Here is a 16791-nt window from a genome sequence, read left to right as displayed (position 1 = left end):
TCGAGGTGCGGCCTCACCAGAGCCGAGTACAGGGGGACGATCACCTCCCTAGCCCTGCTGGTCACACTGTTCCTGATACAAGCCAGGATACCGTTGGCCTTCTTGGCCACCTGAGCACGCTGCTGGCTCATATTCAGCCGACTATCCACCATCACTCCCAGGTCCTTCTCTGCCTGGCAGCTCTCCAACCATTCCTCTCCCAGCCTATAGCTCTGCTTGGGGTTATATTTCCAGTAAATGCCTTACGCACATCAAAACTGTGTAGTTTTGATTTCCCATCATGATTTTCCATGACTGGGAAAAGACATCCAAGGCATTACCAGCCCAGTGTCACTCAGGAATTTAAGGTGAAATACAGCATTCCTCATACAGTATTTCTTGCCTAATGCAGGGGCTTTGCTTATATTTTTCTGACCAAGAACTACTCACAAAGAGCTTAAAATAGAAGAGAAAACCATACTGCTGTAACTGAAACAGCACTATTGGCTAGTAACCTACGTCACACAGTATTTTTTTTAGAGGTAGGAAAAAAAATGCTCTTAATAAAAGCGCATGGGCTACTATACTTAAACCCCTTAAAAAAAAGCTATATACATCACTACTGATAGATTCATAGAAGGCAAACTATTAGCACAGCCCTAAATACTTCACAGGTAAATGGTCCAATATTACAGTAATGCATAAGTCTGAAAATTTGCACTAATTAGGAGAAGGGCAATGATTATGGCACAGCTTTCCTACTCCAAATGCAAACATTTAGTATATGAGTAAGTGTGCGAAACCTTTTCTCTGGAATTCTGAAGCCAAAGAGTATTATAAATGATATAATGTTCTCAGTCTCAAGAGTTGCCTGCAATTTATTTATTTATTTTAGGAACAAGCTTTCTTTCCCCAAAGTCTTCTCTCTAATCTTTGGAAGTTTAAGAGTCAATGAAATTGTGCCATTGGCCGAATGCCGAGGTTTATGGTTTGAAATTCTGAGATGAGCAATTTTATTTATTTATTACCTCCAAATGTCATCCATTCTCTTCTCTGCTTTCCCTGACATCTAAGCAAGCTTTGCCAGGTATCTGTAGCAAATTTCAACAGAGCTTCTTCAGGTGTGAGAGGATTGCTCTCAAGAATATATAGAAGTTTTGCAGTGACTTTTGAGATATTTCACATGCCTCCTTGAACAAGAGCTTATTTATTTCTTTACTTTAAAGCAATGTGTTCAAATTAAGAGAATCACTAACAGAAGAACTAGGTACTGGTTTACAGGAAATATCATGAATTTGCTTCCTCTTGACACCTGACAAACATTTATGTGAGGAACTGCTTATGTTGTGTGACATCTGTCTCCAACTAGCTAACCACCAGAACTTTTGCAGGTTTGTGCACAGTAAGTAGTTATGTAGGAACAACACAGATATGTTACACTGACTACAATTTGGAGCCCAAGGACAGTGATGATAAAAATAAGTATCCCATTGATGAAGAGACAGGCCTGACCTTCCTTTTACAAGCACGTTTTGAGAAGAGTTGTCTCCACTCCTGGTATTTTTAATTCAGGACTGGAACATTACTGTCACTAAAACAAGCAATCTTGCAGAAAGTTTGTTTCAAAAAAATCTCAAAAGCCTCCATACCATAGATATGTAACAGAGTAAGGACCAGAGAAAGAATAAATGGGAAGGAACAAGCAAAAAGTATGGCACTTCCAATGGCATTTAGGGGAAAACCCTGATGCATTCACTGGCAACTGCAATCTCCCTAATGAGACAGACATTCGCTAGGTCCACAGTTAGTACAGAACTGTGCGAGAGAGGCAGTGTTTAAATCCAGTCATCTTCGACTGCAACATCATGAAGGACCGCTTAAGAAAATCCCCAATGAAGAAAATTTGTAAGTGCATAGGGAAAGGTGTAGAGCTTGGGGCATATGAAAGCAGGAAGAGGAGTGTTTCTAATCCAAGAGCTTGTATAATAAATAAATAATAAAAGATTCCAAGAAGTAGCAACAATAATATATATAACCAATTAGAAGAGATTCTCTAGGAGGTTGGAATAGCTGTGAAAAAGAGAAAATCAATTACCTAAAATGCCAGGCAAAGAACATGGTGTAGGCTAAGAGTAGACTGTTGGCTCTAGCTAGACTTTACTAGCAGACAGAGGAGAACCTTAAGAACATCTGCATGCAAATGCAAGCACCATGCAAACACTTCAGGAGTACAGAGGGTCAGTCAGCTCTGAGGGATTAATTAGCTTTGAAACTTATCTCAGTCAAAATTCTGAAGTAAATTGCACATATTCATTCCACTTACATGTCCGAATAAATTTCCAGTCAATAACCAGATAAGAATGAAAAGGTAAGAGCAAGCCTGCTCGCAGTCTGAGGACCTCACCCATTACCCAGTTTGAGGAAGCTACCTGCAGACCACGCCAGGTTTGTAACAAGTGCAGACTGTCACTTGGGGACAGAGGAAGAGCTCTCTTAGGTTTGATCTTGAGAAATAAGTTAACCCTGCTTTTCTTTCTTTACTTTCTGCTACATCTTTCTAAGCTTCTAAAGGGAGGTTATTTATGTTGGCTCTCTGAATAAAAACTTCCATTAATCTTAAATTGGCACCAGTTAAGCTTGATTTTAAGATAAATGGCTCAAATAAAACATTCTATTCATCTAGACAGAGCAAACCTCTTCAAGTCGCTCTGTCAAAGTCTAGAGCTCTGAAGACACTGACGTTGTATGGAAAAGGCAATACAATCCCACTGAGCACCCAGAACAAACATAGGCCAGGCTGGATGTGCAGAAAATGTCTTCTGGCTACTAATTCGCCAGAAAAGCTCTACTCCCACCATAAGATAATGGAAAGAGCCTGAACTTCAGTGGTACCAGAACATGTCAAAATATGCATGGGCAAATGCTTGAAGAAATAATGGTTTCGTGCTTTTGAAAAACCTCTTAAGAACTTGGGTCAGCACTGTAGGATACAAAGGAAACAAATTTCTTCTGAAACTGACCTTTAAACAAAGTCTTGTTTCAGCACAGGTCTGCTTACTTTCAAAGATCTTTCCTTCCCCTCTTCCCGCCCCCAAAAAAAATAACTTCTACCATTTAATTCTTTAAATGCTAGTATGCATTTAAAGTGTAAAAATCCAAAGCCAGAATGAACTAATTCAAGAACTGAGCACATCCCAAGACTGACAGTTTGCCTAAGTCTGGCATTAAAATGAACTTAACCAATAATCAAAAAAATCAAACCAACAGGCACACCACATAACATGAATTTAATTTAGTCATGTCAGAGATAGGGGACAGTAACTGCATTAGGATCAGTAGGAGTCATTCCTCGTGGCTGGACTTGCATTTACTTGAGGCCTTTGCAATGAGAATGTTTTCCACATATCTTCTGGAGGACTGCTTGGCAAAATGGCAAAGTTTTCTTATTTGTATGATAAACAACTAGCAGTGATTTAATCGTATTATGCAGTTTTAGAAAAAATGGAAATTAATGTCTACAATGAATGCACTCTCCCTGTGCAATTAGACTATAATTGAGTGCTTGGTAGTAGCAAAGTGTCAAGAAAAAAAACTGTAAACAATCTGAGAAGTAACATGTCTAACTGTACAACTTCACCAGCAATAAAACTAAGAGCTTCACTTTTTGCAGCAGCAGAACAATTTACAAAATATCTTCACTAGGACATATTTGGAGAATGGAACAAGAAAGGAATTGCAGTATTTTCAGATTTCACTATACAAAAAATAACAAAAGATGTGTAAAAATTTCCTGCAGGACTGCTTAAAGATACTAAAAAAACCTGCTTTTTTAATAGATTCCTCATCCCACTGCAAGCCATCATAAAAAATTTTTCTTAAGAAGGAATGAAGCATAAGCTAGAACTTGATATCAATTTATGAATATATCAAATTATCATTAACATCTAGAACAACACAAATACTTCACAATCTGACTTCATTGCATTTGTTTCATTTGTTAATAAAGATCCATCTTGAAGTTCAACAAAACCCTCAGTACAGGACCATTAGTTAAACAAAAGTAAACATTTTCAAACAGGTGATCCTACTTAGCCATCACTTACAGCTGCCATTCACTTTACAACAGAGGAACTGGCCAAGACAAAGCCTTTATCCAGAGCCATCCAAGTGCCAGACCCTGAAGTAATAGCAGCATCTATGCAGAAAGAGATCAGCATAGGTATCAGGCCAGGCCCTTGCATCTGTAGCAAAGACGCTTGCATCTACATTGCTTTCTCAGTGGAAAACCAAACAAAATCAGGTTTGAGTTGTTTTATGAATAAGCATACTTTAGCTAAAAAAAAAATAGTTTTTGCTTCAATTCAATAATGCAATTCCCAGTTTATATCCAAAAATAGTTCTGAATGAATATGTGTACGACTGAAATCACAGTTTAAGGTAAAAACAAACAGAACAATGCATTTTCTTCATGAGGTCTACGGGAAAACAAAATCTGTCCATTAATATCAATCACAACAATTATGCATGTTCCTTACCTGTTTCTTCCTATGAAAAGCTGGTAAAAATGTTTATCAAGTTCCCTCCCAGCTAGCATCAAAAGCATGAAGTGCCTAGGTCCAGAGTCTCCCACATGCATTTAATTCTTGTCTCATCCTCTTCTACTGGAAATCTTTGACCATTACAGAGTCCGGACACCTCTACAACTATAAAATATAAAAGAAATACCTGGGCCCCCCAACAGTGTCCTCTTCAAACAGATACCAGAGAGATGCTCACAGTTATGCCATTCCTATGTAGATAAATGTTGGTTAAATATGAAACTGTCATCCAGCAGAGGAATCAGATACAAATTTGTGTTTTAAACACTTATGGTCTACAATAGGTCTTGTGAAGTTTTAAAATAGCAGAACCTTCCACACTAGATAAAATAACTTCTCTCAGCAATAACTTCTGATCCACTATCAGTATGATGTCATACTATGCACATTAAGGTCTGCACAGGCTGATACAACCACTACAAATGAAGGGCTAAATCCTCCAGTAGAGAACAGCAAAGCGCCCAACATATTCAACAGGAGGTCCACATGCTTCAGTTTATTTAGAATATCCGGTTTTAAACTTGATCTAATAAATCTAATCTCATCTACATCTCTGTAGGCTTGCTATGAGATGTGGGGAGCTGGGGATCTGCCTCTTCTCACAGGTAGCTAGTGACAGGACTAGAGGGAATAGCCTGAAGTTGCACCAGGAAGTTTTAGGTTGGAAATGAGGAAACATTTCTTCTCAGAAAGAGCAGTCAGGCATCAGAATGGGTTGCCCAGGGAAGTGGTGGTGTCACTCCCACTGGGGGTGCTCGAGGAAAGGCTGGACCTGGTGCTTAGGGACATGGTTTAGTGGGTGACATTGGTAGCATCATGATGGTTGGACCAGATGATCTTGGAGGTCTCTTCCAACCTTAATGATTCTATGATTCAAGTTTTAGGCAGTAAGCAAACTGCAATTCACAGAATGGCTGAGGTTGGAATAAACCTGCGGGGTTTATCTGGCCCAACACCCTGCTAAAGCAGGGCCACCCACAGCTGGCTGCCCAGGACCACGTCCAGATGGCTTTTGATTGTTTACAAAACTAACCATTTTGGATGACAGCCATGCTAATATGCGTTAATTTAAAATGCAGCACATCTAGCAACTGCTAAAAGTACATTTGTGTTGGCCAGACTTAAGGAAGAATTTATTCACAACGTTCCATTCTGCATAATGTCACAATGCTGATGTGTTCTGCAAGTCTCAGACTATGGCACAAATCTGTGTACATTAGTTCTTTAAGTGTTTTACCTTTATCATCAACTGATAAAACAGAATTTAAATAAGCTCTGTATCTCTGGCCAAGAGAAGTGTTAGGAAATAGCTTTATTCAGAGATACTTTCAGATTTTTCAATTTTAAGCACAGATGTTGAAGATGTGGAATGTCTTTTAAACAAAGATCTAACTAGTGTTGAAAGTCAGCTTTTCCACTTCACTCACAACTGACTCATCTCCCTGCATTCCATATTTCCTTTATAAAGTTAAGGTATATCACTAAGATATCTAGAAAAATCACAAGGATTTGCCCAACTAATTATGAGGGGACACAGCACTTTTCTAGGTTAGTGAGCTCCATCGTGACATTTTTACACAGAGGCTTAAAGTATACATTTGAAAATACGTATGCTATGTATGCTATTCACAGTAGCAACATACATCATTTTAATTGCTTATATCGGTTTCATCTACTTAATGTATTTAGGAAGGTATTAGAAAAAAAAAGTCTTATAACTACTTAAAATTCTAATCATAAGCCTCTCTACAAATTAACAAAGCTAAGACAAATCTACATCAAAAGAAGTTTCATCTGAAACTCAATACAAGTCATTCAAGCCAGGGTCTTTCATCAGTCTGAGTAGATTCAACTGTCCCTAGTTTTAATCTTCTGGTTTATTATTATCCAGAAGAAATACACAGTTGACTGAGTAAGCCCAGTTCATCTATCTATGGCATCTGAGGAAAGTCTTTTCCACAGAAAGTCTAAATTGATCAATATAAAAAGATTATAGAGTCCGTGAAAACACTTTCTTTGATGTGTATCTATCCAAAGCATAGAAGACTTCAACATTAGAAAAGAAACAACCTGTTTTAGGGAACACACCTGTATTAGAGAACCCCAATCAAGTAGACTTTCTGAAGAGCCATGAAGTCACACCTGTAGTATTGAAAAGAGAACAAACATCATTAGCTTTAAGAACCTACTAAGTTCAAGTTTTGTAGCAGCAGAAAAACTTTTTTCCTAATGATTAAAACAAAAATGGGTAGTATAGTATTAATCCTCAAAATACTCAGTTTCATCTGTCTTGGAATATTACAGTATTACCCAGCACTGCTGTGCTTCCCTCTCCTTCCTTAGGCTAATACTGTCCCATTATCAGATCATATTTAACAAAATTAGACGATGTGCCTCCTCCATTAGCTGACGATCTGTTGGGTTTTCTTATTTTACCACACATACTTCATGAGTTATAATAAGCTTGTCATTAGTTTCTAACACATTCAACAGAAACATGTACAACTCAGTAGCTCTGATGCCATGCACTCAACTTCTAGAACAGTACCAGAACCATTATAAGAAGCTATAATCTACTTCACAAATCAAATCTTATATTCATATTTTCCTTTTTTTTTTTTCCTCCTGAACTATCATCCTAATTATCTGAACAACATGAACAACTTTGTTTTAAGACTCCTTAACACACCTTCAAGAGACCGGAATTTATCAATAACTATTGTACAGCAAACAATGCAGATGTGGACTAAATAATTTCAGTTTCCTAACAATTTAGAGAAGCCACATCATTTCTGTGTGTTCAATGATTTGTGAAAGTCTTAAAAAAAAAAAACAAAAACATAATATCCTGATTAACTTTTCAGTTCTCAGCACTCTGACAGACTACAGCTCAAGGGAGCTATCCAAAGCAACAACAAAAAATCAGTTTAGAATAAACTAGAAATCACCTTCTTGAGGAGATCATAAGACACTCACCCTGATGAATGTACTCAGTCTTTCCAATTCTGGAACTGTCATCAATATATTCCTATACAACAAACAAAAAGTTAGAAGTTTTACATGCAAGATACAAAATTATTTATGAAACATAAATCAGGTCCATTTAATAATGGAATACGAGCCCAAACATATAAGGTATGTACTCCACAGATGAAGAGCAGTTAAAAAGACTACAAATACAAAATAAGAGAAAGTGTTGGAAATAGTAGATACCTATCAATAAAAATTATCGTAACCTATGTTCCAAATTTCCCTCAAGCAAGGCATAGAGTAATTCACTGAATTCTATTCCCATTGTAAATACATGGAAAAAAGAATTCCATCACCATAATATCCATTTATTGTTAGAATGTTGCTTAGATAGTACAGATATCAATGCAGTTTACTTCAAAATCAACCACTTACTCATTTCAGAGCATCCATGCTGAAAATGAGTATGACCTAGTAGTATAAGATGTGGATCATATATTTGAATTCAATTTGTTTCTTCTACATACTACTATTTTGAAACATTTCACCACCAAAATGCCCATCTCAAATTAGCCTTAGGAGATAAAATAATGCTGCAGAGCACCAATTCAACCGAGTGAGAGTTCTGACATCACGACCAGGACTGGTTTCCAAAGTACAGGTATGCAATCATAAAGCAAAAGCTGTTCTCAGCTTAGTAAAGAGATAGGCTTCTTTTGCTTACATCCGAACCATATAAAATGAATCACAGAATGGCCTGGGTTGGAAGGGACCTCAAAGACCCATGGCTCCAGCCCCCTGCCCCCAGCCCCATCCAGCCAGGCCTTGGGCACTGCCAGGGATGGGGCAGTCACAGCTGCTCTGGGCAGCCTGGGCCAGCGTTCCACTGCCCTTATAGTAAAGAACTTCTTCCAAATACCTAATCTAAATCTACCTTCTTTTAGTTTAATTACCCCTAGTCTTCAGCTGCATCCCAGAGAGCCAAGCAGAACAAAAAAACCCTCAGAGTACCCCACAAATGGTTCCTAAATGCACCTACCTATGATCATACCACCAATCACTCCAGCTTCCTGAAGCATCCAAACCGACTCTATTAATTTATTTCCATCCGTTTAAGATTGGTTCTGTTATTTTTAAAGCTATTTTCTCCGTGGGGTAACTAATAGCAGAGTTTGCCTGAGGTAACCGGACAAAGTCAACTCAATCTTACTATGAATAGCAGGACATTGTTGACCTTAGCAAGTTTACCTCATGGAAGGTCAAACAATCTCACCTATGCTGTGCTCACTAACCTGGGCTGGCTCCTGATTCATGATTTGCTCTCCTGGAGCTGTAAGAAGCCAGTCACAGAAGTAACTCCCAAAAGCAGCCAGGGCAGCAGCTCAGCCACCCGGCAGGGACCGTCCTTCTCTGAGGCAAGCACACCACACTCTGCCGGCCCCACCACTGCGGATCTGGAGCGATCAGCAGACAGAAACTGACTTCCTCACATCTACTCCTCCACCACGAGCAACAAACCCTGGCACAGAGCTAAGTTCAACTGCCAGCAGGGCAGGCACTTTTTGTGAAGAAGAGGTGCCAACACAGAAACACACCCGTGACAGACAAGACCGCTGCAGCCTGTGCTGGGATATTTCGTGAAGAGGCTAAATGCAGTCTCCTTTACCTGTCCTGGGAGTTTCCAGGCATCCTTCCTTCCAATACTACAATAGGTTTTGTGTACTTTTTAAAGGTGAACTAAAATGCTTTCTATTAAATGTAAATTTAAGGATGTTTGATTTTCTTTCTAAATAGAAAACTATTTCTGAGGGGAACTGGAAAAGTTATTAAACAAGAAAACTGATAAGAACTCTGTTTGCATAAGTCAACTCTTCTCCTCTAGGGGCAAAATAACAAATGTGATTCATCTGAGAAAGCACTGTCACAGAACCGAGGGAAAAATTAGCATGCTCCACCATCCAGTTACATATTTCACTACTAAAGCAGATCCATATTTCAATTTTACTGTTTGGTAAGAACTCCTCTCCAAGGGCTGACAACAGCAAAACTGCACCATGCTGTATTAGCTTTACAGAAGGTTCAGGTGAGTGCTGCTCTTTAGAGATGACTACAGCTCATGCCTCTCACTGCAGTCAGAATGGGAGCCCCACTCTGGAAGACTCTACGGCAAGTCATTAATACACCCCACAAAGCGCAGTCACCTCACAAACATGATGTACTTGTCCTGCAAACTGGATACATTAGTACAGAGACATAAGAGATCAAATCACCCAGAAACCTATGGCAGAGATGTAATTGAGAGCAAAGAAGTGCTTTATGTACTGAAGATCTTTGTACAATTAAAGAAACGAAGTAGCAGAAACATAAAAGTACATGAAATAAGGTCAAGCACAAAAGTCATACCAAGATACAAAAGAGGGAAGAAATAAGGAGAATAGGAAGCAAGACCAATGAAAAAATACAAGTACTGGACATCCTGAACACTTCATCTTGTATCCCTAAGCTTAAATAATGCCAAATACAGGTGTTGTTTACCACAATTTAAGGACAGCATGTTGGAAAGATGGTATAGAACTGGCTCTACATTAAAAATGCTAGTTTGCAACACCTACACAAGGAACTCTCCAACAATTCTATCTATAGGGAAAAAAAACAAGCATTAAAAGTTACCACGATATACTCAACAACAGCTGGAAGCAAAACCCCCAAACCTTTCTCCCTCATTTTGGCATACAAACACACTCTCTTCCCCACTGTCTCATCTTTTCAGGATGAGCGTCAGCCCGTCCTGCCCACAACTTCTGCAGTCACGCTCAGTAACCTCATATTCCTGCGCACAGAAATGGGCTGCTCTGTGTATCTCAGTCTACTTGTCATGTATACAGCATGTTAAGTCTCTATCCCTTCAGCACTCCCAGTAAAGCTTTACTTTCTGCTGGGAGAAAATGAAGCAAAGCAGATCATACTCCATGGTTATTTATCTCAAGAGAGGTAAATTCAGCCTTATTTCTTACCATGTTCTAGAAGTGGAATCATTTAAGTCAGACTACCAAAACAAACCACAGGAATCAGAAGGCTTCTCTAAGACTTCCACATATTATTTCAGCAGCATTTGAGCAGCAGCTGAGAACATCTGTACAAAACTTTTCTTGGCCTTACAGTGGCTCTCACTCACACAAAAAAATCTCATAACCTCACTGGTGTGCATGGTGAGGAACACACACTCCCAACCTACTGCCTGTGCAGCTTAGAAGAAGGTCGATAAGCTGCTGCTGTCCCTCGGGAACATGGCAAGAAGCACAGACAGTCACGTAAGAGAACCTTGTACCGGACTGGTACAGGTCTAACGCAGGCAGTTAGACATAAAGATCATATCTACACTTGAAGGATAACCTTTGAAATACCAAACAGAGGCACAAAAGACTGATCTGCTTGTGCACTAGCACTGCTGGCAGGCAGAGCAGAAGCAGGCTGCACAAGCATGCCTGCCTGGTGATCTACTAAGCCACTTACTAGAGTACCAGATCACCGCCCATGTGCTCAGACATGTGGATTCCCATGTGTTCGGGAGCTTCCCTGCCACACGGGGTTGCTGGTTCGCTGCCAGCAGGAACAGATCGTGCTCCAAAGAGTAGCTTCTGAGCCTCTCCTCCGCCTCTGCAGGCATACCCAAACGCTCTGATCCTCCTTCATTTCAGTCTTCTGCCGGTCTGTCTTTCGCAAGAGTGGCTATGGGTCACAGGATCTCCCAGCAACAGGTCACAAAATAAACAGCCCACGAAGTGAGTTTCTGACAGCCACCTTCTCTTCTCCAACACCCTCTAAACATGCTTCACAGAAGAAAATATTTCACCTGAAGCTAAAAAAAAAAAAAAAAAAAAAAAAAGCTTCTCTCTGCTTGTCAAAAGGTGGACTTGTTCTTGACTAGGCAACAACTAGGAAGCCACAGGTTTGCCTCACTACCAACAGCACAGGAGGGAGCGACATTCTGGCCCCACAACTGCAGCGTTTCAGCTCAGGAAACAGCTGTGAAGCAGGAGAGGGGGTGGGCACTTCTACACACTACACAAACCATCGGCAAGCAGCATTACTATTTCCTGCACCCAACATCACCTGTACCAAAACCACAAGTCAAAGCCCTTCAGAATCACAGAATTAGCATCTATGTTATTCTTTGTGATATAATTGACCTATTTGCTGTTCAGTGCTTGACGAGAGAGGTTAACATAATAACTAGTCAAGAAGTTTCCAACTTGCGCAACGGGGATATAACTGGATGCGGACAGTCTGAGTGCAGCAGGATAATGCAGCTAGGAGTTTCTGTAATCCACCATCCTCAGCCAGGAATTCTAGGCCATGCAACCACCACTGGACACTAGAATTCCTTCTCAGAAACACCTGATTATCCAGTAATTATGATGTGGTAACGGTATCAATATAATGCAGTGGCTACAGTGCACTCATGCCAAGTATTACACAACACCCCAGTAGGAACATGACGTTCCCTTTTAACACAGGCCAACGACAGCAACCCTATATAAAACACTATAGCTGATCTAGACTAGTGATAATTTACTTGCTCTACTGGTTAGTGACAATTTACTTGCTTTTCTACTACACCACACCAAATACACCTCATCCCACAGTAACTTGCCCATGTGCCTATACTTTAAAAGGTTAAAGAAAACTTTTCTACAGCAAAGTGCATTTCAATATTGTAAAGGTGTTAGAGGAATACAGGTGTGGCAAGAACCCAGGAAGAAAAAAAATGGTTTATCAGTCTGCATCTAAAGCAAACACTTCCTGGTCATAACAAAGTCTGAGGTAGAAGAAAAGTCTAGAACTCTTATGCCACTTACTCTGATCTCATATTGTAGCGCACACAAAAAAGTGTTTTTTCACAGCGGAAATTTATTACTATAAAAGTGTACTACCAAGGGACAGACTCAAATAAGTTTATTTGGTAAACTGAGACTGTTACGTATTTTAATCCTAGTGACTGAGAAAAGAAGTGGGGAAAAGGCATTACGCTAAGAGCTACCGCAATACGCTGTCTCTTTATGACTCCCTGTGGAAATATAAAAGGAATACAAGTAAAGTGTGAAAATGAAGATTACAGATTGCATTTGTGTTAAAACAAACATAGGAAGTTTACAAGTCAAAAAAACTGACAAATAAACAAAAGTGTTGGCAAAACCACTTAGTCTGGGTTACAAACAAATCCAGAAAACTTGCTGAATCTGACGGAAGTACACAGCAGCCAGAATCCTTCTTCTTGCACCTTTATGTCCTGATTAAGGCAAGCCAAGTTACAGGGCAGGGCCCATTCTCTCACCACAAGGCGCTGGACATTGCTTTACTTGGGTAGTTGGCAGCTTGGGTGTCCTCCCTTCTACCTTCAGTTAAACACCTGGAACAGCCCAACACACACCAAAACTGAAGGATACGACTTTCTTCTTTCACCCTAGGCCACAGGTCCTAGTTTTTAATTTTGTGTCTAAGATAAGCAACCTGCTCAGACCAGCAGCAGGCCAGAAGAAGGACTCCACACCTCAGGACAGTGCCCTAATCACAAGGCTAACAGCAAAGCCTGCATCAAGTGAGGACGCTGTCCGGGCCTCCAGTAAAACTTGCTCATTTTGCAGAAACAAAGCAAGCTGCAGTAAGAAACAGCAGAGACCAGAAGAGCATGCAAACACGCACATGCATAAGCAAGAAGGGAACTGATGCTACAGCACAACAGTGGGGGCACTCTCAGTGGCATGAGCCCAATTCTAGGCCCTGCTCCTGAAGTTTGTATTTGAGATCCGCTGCATACAGCATATACACAGCACTGGGCCCAAGGGTAAGAAGACTAAGGACAAGTGCAGACACTGAGGCACTCCAGAAGGCATGAAAAGCTTGAGTTTTATCAAGTTCAAAGGCCTCAAGCGATCCAGTAACACTTAGAGACACTTACAGAACACACCACGTGTGTAACTGACAGCTTGGCACGACTGGGTTTTATGAGAAAACGTACGTTATCAGAACTAATCATTTGCATTGAGTTCAGTATTCCTCACCGCCACCACAGCAATGAATTTGGGTTTTACCTGGACAACAATCACAGGCCAGCTCTGACAACCTGCTGTAGCCCTGAGAAGCGCTAACTAATGTTAGCTGCTGCCTGCAAAGAAACTCCGTGGCCGAAACAACCCTGGCAACCTGAAACCGCTTCTCACTGGACTCACTCAGCTTCCGACCCTGCTTTTGGCTTGAGCAGACAGCCTTACTAGTGGGCACGCCACGGGATTCCCACTTTTCTCCTTTATTTGTGAACGCGCAAGCAGGAGCCACTCGCTGGCTGATGCACCAGGCAGCACAGCTCGGGGTCCCGCACCTGGGAGAGGAAACACCGCGGAACGAGGGCTCCTCACACCCAGCACCCCCCGTGCGCGCTGCCCCGAGCCCACCCGGGACCCCCCCATCCCCGGGGCGGCCCCGCTGTGCCCTGGGGACCCCCCAAAGCCGACCCCCAGCCCCCAGCCCCCCCGGGCCGTGCCGCCCAGCCTCCCTTCGCCGCCCCGCGGGCACGGAGCCGGCCTTACATAAACCGTTTTGTAACCGCACATGGAGCCGCACGCCGCCGCCCTGCGCTCCCCACGGCCGCGGCCGGGCCCTGCCGCCGCCCACCTGTGGCTACGGGCACGGCGCCGGGACCGGGACCGGGACGAGCCCCCCCGAGCCCGGTGTCCCCCCCCTCCACCCCCCCTGCTCCCGGTGCTCGCGGCCCGGCCGCTCCCCGGGCCCCGCCGCCCCCAGCCCGGCCGCCCCCCACCCCCGAGGGGCTGTGTGGGGGGGTGGGGGGCCCGGTGCCGGTGCCGGTCCCGCCCCCGCGGCGGCCGTTACGTAACGAGGGGCCGGGGGCAGCCCGCCCAAACCCCCTCCCCTCCCCCCTACCGCATCCCCAGCCGCGGGGCAGCGCCCGCCGGGCCCGCACTCACCGCGCGTCCCCCGGCCCGTCCCGTCCCGTCCCGTCCCGGCTCAGCCGTGCCCTGCCCGGCACCGCGCGGCGCAGCCCGACCCCGACTTCATACAGGCAGAAACGTGACCGGCCGCCCGGCGCCCGCCCCCGCCGCTCCGCCATTGGCCGCCCCAGCGTGACGCCCGCCGCCGAGCGCGGCGGGGGCGGGGCGCGCTGCTCGCCCATTGGCTGCGCCGCACGCCGCTCACTTTACATAAGCCTCACGTGTGGCACCATGTTTCCAGCCGCCGCCGCCGCCGCCGCCGCCGGGGCCGCCCTTCCCCCACCCCGCGGAGCCGCCCGTGACGTCAGCGCGCGCGCGCCCGCGGAGGGGCGGGGCTCAGGGCGGGGGGCGGGGGCTCCGTGACGGGCCCGGGCCCGCCGGGCAGCGCTGAGGCGCCCCCGAGTTCAGGCGGCCCCTGTGGCGCTGCCGCCCGCTGGCCGTGTCCCCAAGCGCCGTGTCCAACCCCTCCCTTAACACCCCAGGGACAGGGACGCCCCCACCTACCCGTCCCAACGCCCGATCGCTCTCCCTGAGGAGAAATGCCTCCCGAAATGTCCCCCAAGGAGCCGCTACGAGGAGGAGCAGGGGTCGCTGCCAGCCGTGTGGCACGGCGCTGCCACGCTCGCTGCATACGTGCCGTGGCCCCACGGGGTGTGAGGGAGCCATCAGGGCTTCCACTGTTTATCTGCAAAATGAGGTTAATGCTGCTGCCCTCTCTCGCCGCGGCGTTAAGGATAAGTCCATTAGGTACATGGATATTTAAGCAACTGCTGTTACAGAAACAGCTTGCGAGTAAAGCGCCGAGCAGTATTTAACTCCCGGAGGAGAGAGGGGGTGGGGAGTGGAAGCATTAAGACCAGATCCTGCAACTGGATTTGTTGCAAAGCACAAGTCAGCTTATCGGGATCCCATTTTTAGTTTGTACTCCTCTGAGGAGTCTAATTTAAAGACTAATCCTAATTAGATATTCTCTGTATAGTTTGGTCAACTTACTGGTCTTAGTGCTTCACATCCGGAACCTCGTCATCTGTTTAAATTCTCCTCTTTAGGGTTGGAGGGATGTAGAACGATGTTCTTGGGTTCCTTGGGATAATGTTTGTCACATCATATGCCAAAATTACCCATCTCTAGCTGGTGCTGAGGGCTCCACCTCTAGCCACAGGTTACAGGTAAGGCACTTCCACCAAGCAAAAACTTTGAGGGCCCGCCTGCCCCCACCTTGTCAGAGTGCACACAGGGGGAACTGGAGGCAAACTGCGGCACCGCTCTCAAGCTGAATGAGCTCCCAGAACAACCAGAACAGGAGACACATCCATCACTGTGGGGGAACGTGCCAGTTCTAGCAGGGGAACAGCAGTTACCTTCACCAGAAAAAGCCAGTACTTTCTCCAGCCTAGTAACAACCAGACGCATCACTTCAGTTCTGCTTACTTTAAAGGAACACTGAACAGTTATTTTGGTCAAGCTCCACACTTGCGGGGAATTGGTTTCAAGTTCTATTCTTGACACCTTTTAGTATTTATAGCTTTTTAAAATAACTTGAAAAGAAAAGAAAAGAAAAGAAAAGAAAAGAAAAGAAAAGAAAAGAAAAGAAAAGAAAAGAAAAGAAAAGAAAAGAAAAGAAAAGAAAAGAAAAAAGAAAAGAAAAAGTTACAGATATGGGGGAAACTTACTCAAAATGTGATTGTGCAACTGGAATCAGTCAAAAAAATGCTACTGTTCCAATTTTCTGAAAGTTGGAATCGTGTACATAGATTCGAGTTATTCCAGGCAACACCAGTATGAAATGTCAGGCACATGTCTTCTAGACCAGTGAATATTACTGGTGACACAATAGCTCCTATGTTAAGAAACAAAGCGAAAGAAAATGGTTGTACATTGCAACAGGATAAAATTCATAGCAAAGTGGTTTGTTTTGATTTTAAGGTAACTCTGCTTACTAAATAGCTATTGCATAAGGGTTTTAAGAGCAGAATAAGTACAGTACGTTTCCTTGCACGTACAAAAAAAAAAAAATGCACAAAGAATGTATTACAAAAACATTCAAGTGGTTGTGACTTTTTTTCTCAGCTTTGTTTATTCTTTTGTATTCAGTTGTAACTCTTGGAACAGTGAGAACAAATCACTGATGTATAAATCAAGTCCTTTACATATGTCCATTTGTTTGTTTCACCATATAGCACCCCACATCTCACACTAGTATTCACCTGTAGCAGCTTTTGTCTGGAGAAGTGGGG

At 43.4% G+C, this 16791-nt stretch overlaps 1 protein-coding gene across 1 annotated transcript in view; it reads right to left on the bottom strand.

Annotated features, from left to right (window-relative positions):
* The window catches only part of PER2 (period circadian regulator 2), a 47449-nt gene extending 32822 nt beyond the window's left edge, over positions 1-14627 (bottom strand). Inside the window, exons 1-4 of the mRNA XM_032193060.1 lie at positions 14531-14627; positions 7554-7605; positions 6666-6719; positions 4515-4768 (exon numbers count right to left, since the gene is read on the bottom strand). The gene's annotated coding sequence lies outside the window, so the exon portion shown is untranslated. The remainder of the gene's footprint in view (positions 1-4514; positions 4769-6665; positions 6720-7553; positions 7606-14530) is intronic.
* Positions 14628-16791: the final 2164 nt, after the last annotated feature.

The sequence above is a fragment of the Aythya fuligula genome, chromosome 9 (genome assembly GCF_009819795.1).
Source record: "Aythya fuligula isolate bAytFul2 chromosome 9, bAytFul2.pri, whole genome shotgun sequence".
NCBI classification, from domain to species: Eukaryota; Metazoa; Chordata; class Aves; order Anseriformes; family Anatidae; genus Aythya; species Aythya fuligula.
This window is presented reverse-complemented; position numbering and strand designations above follow the sequence as displayed.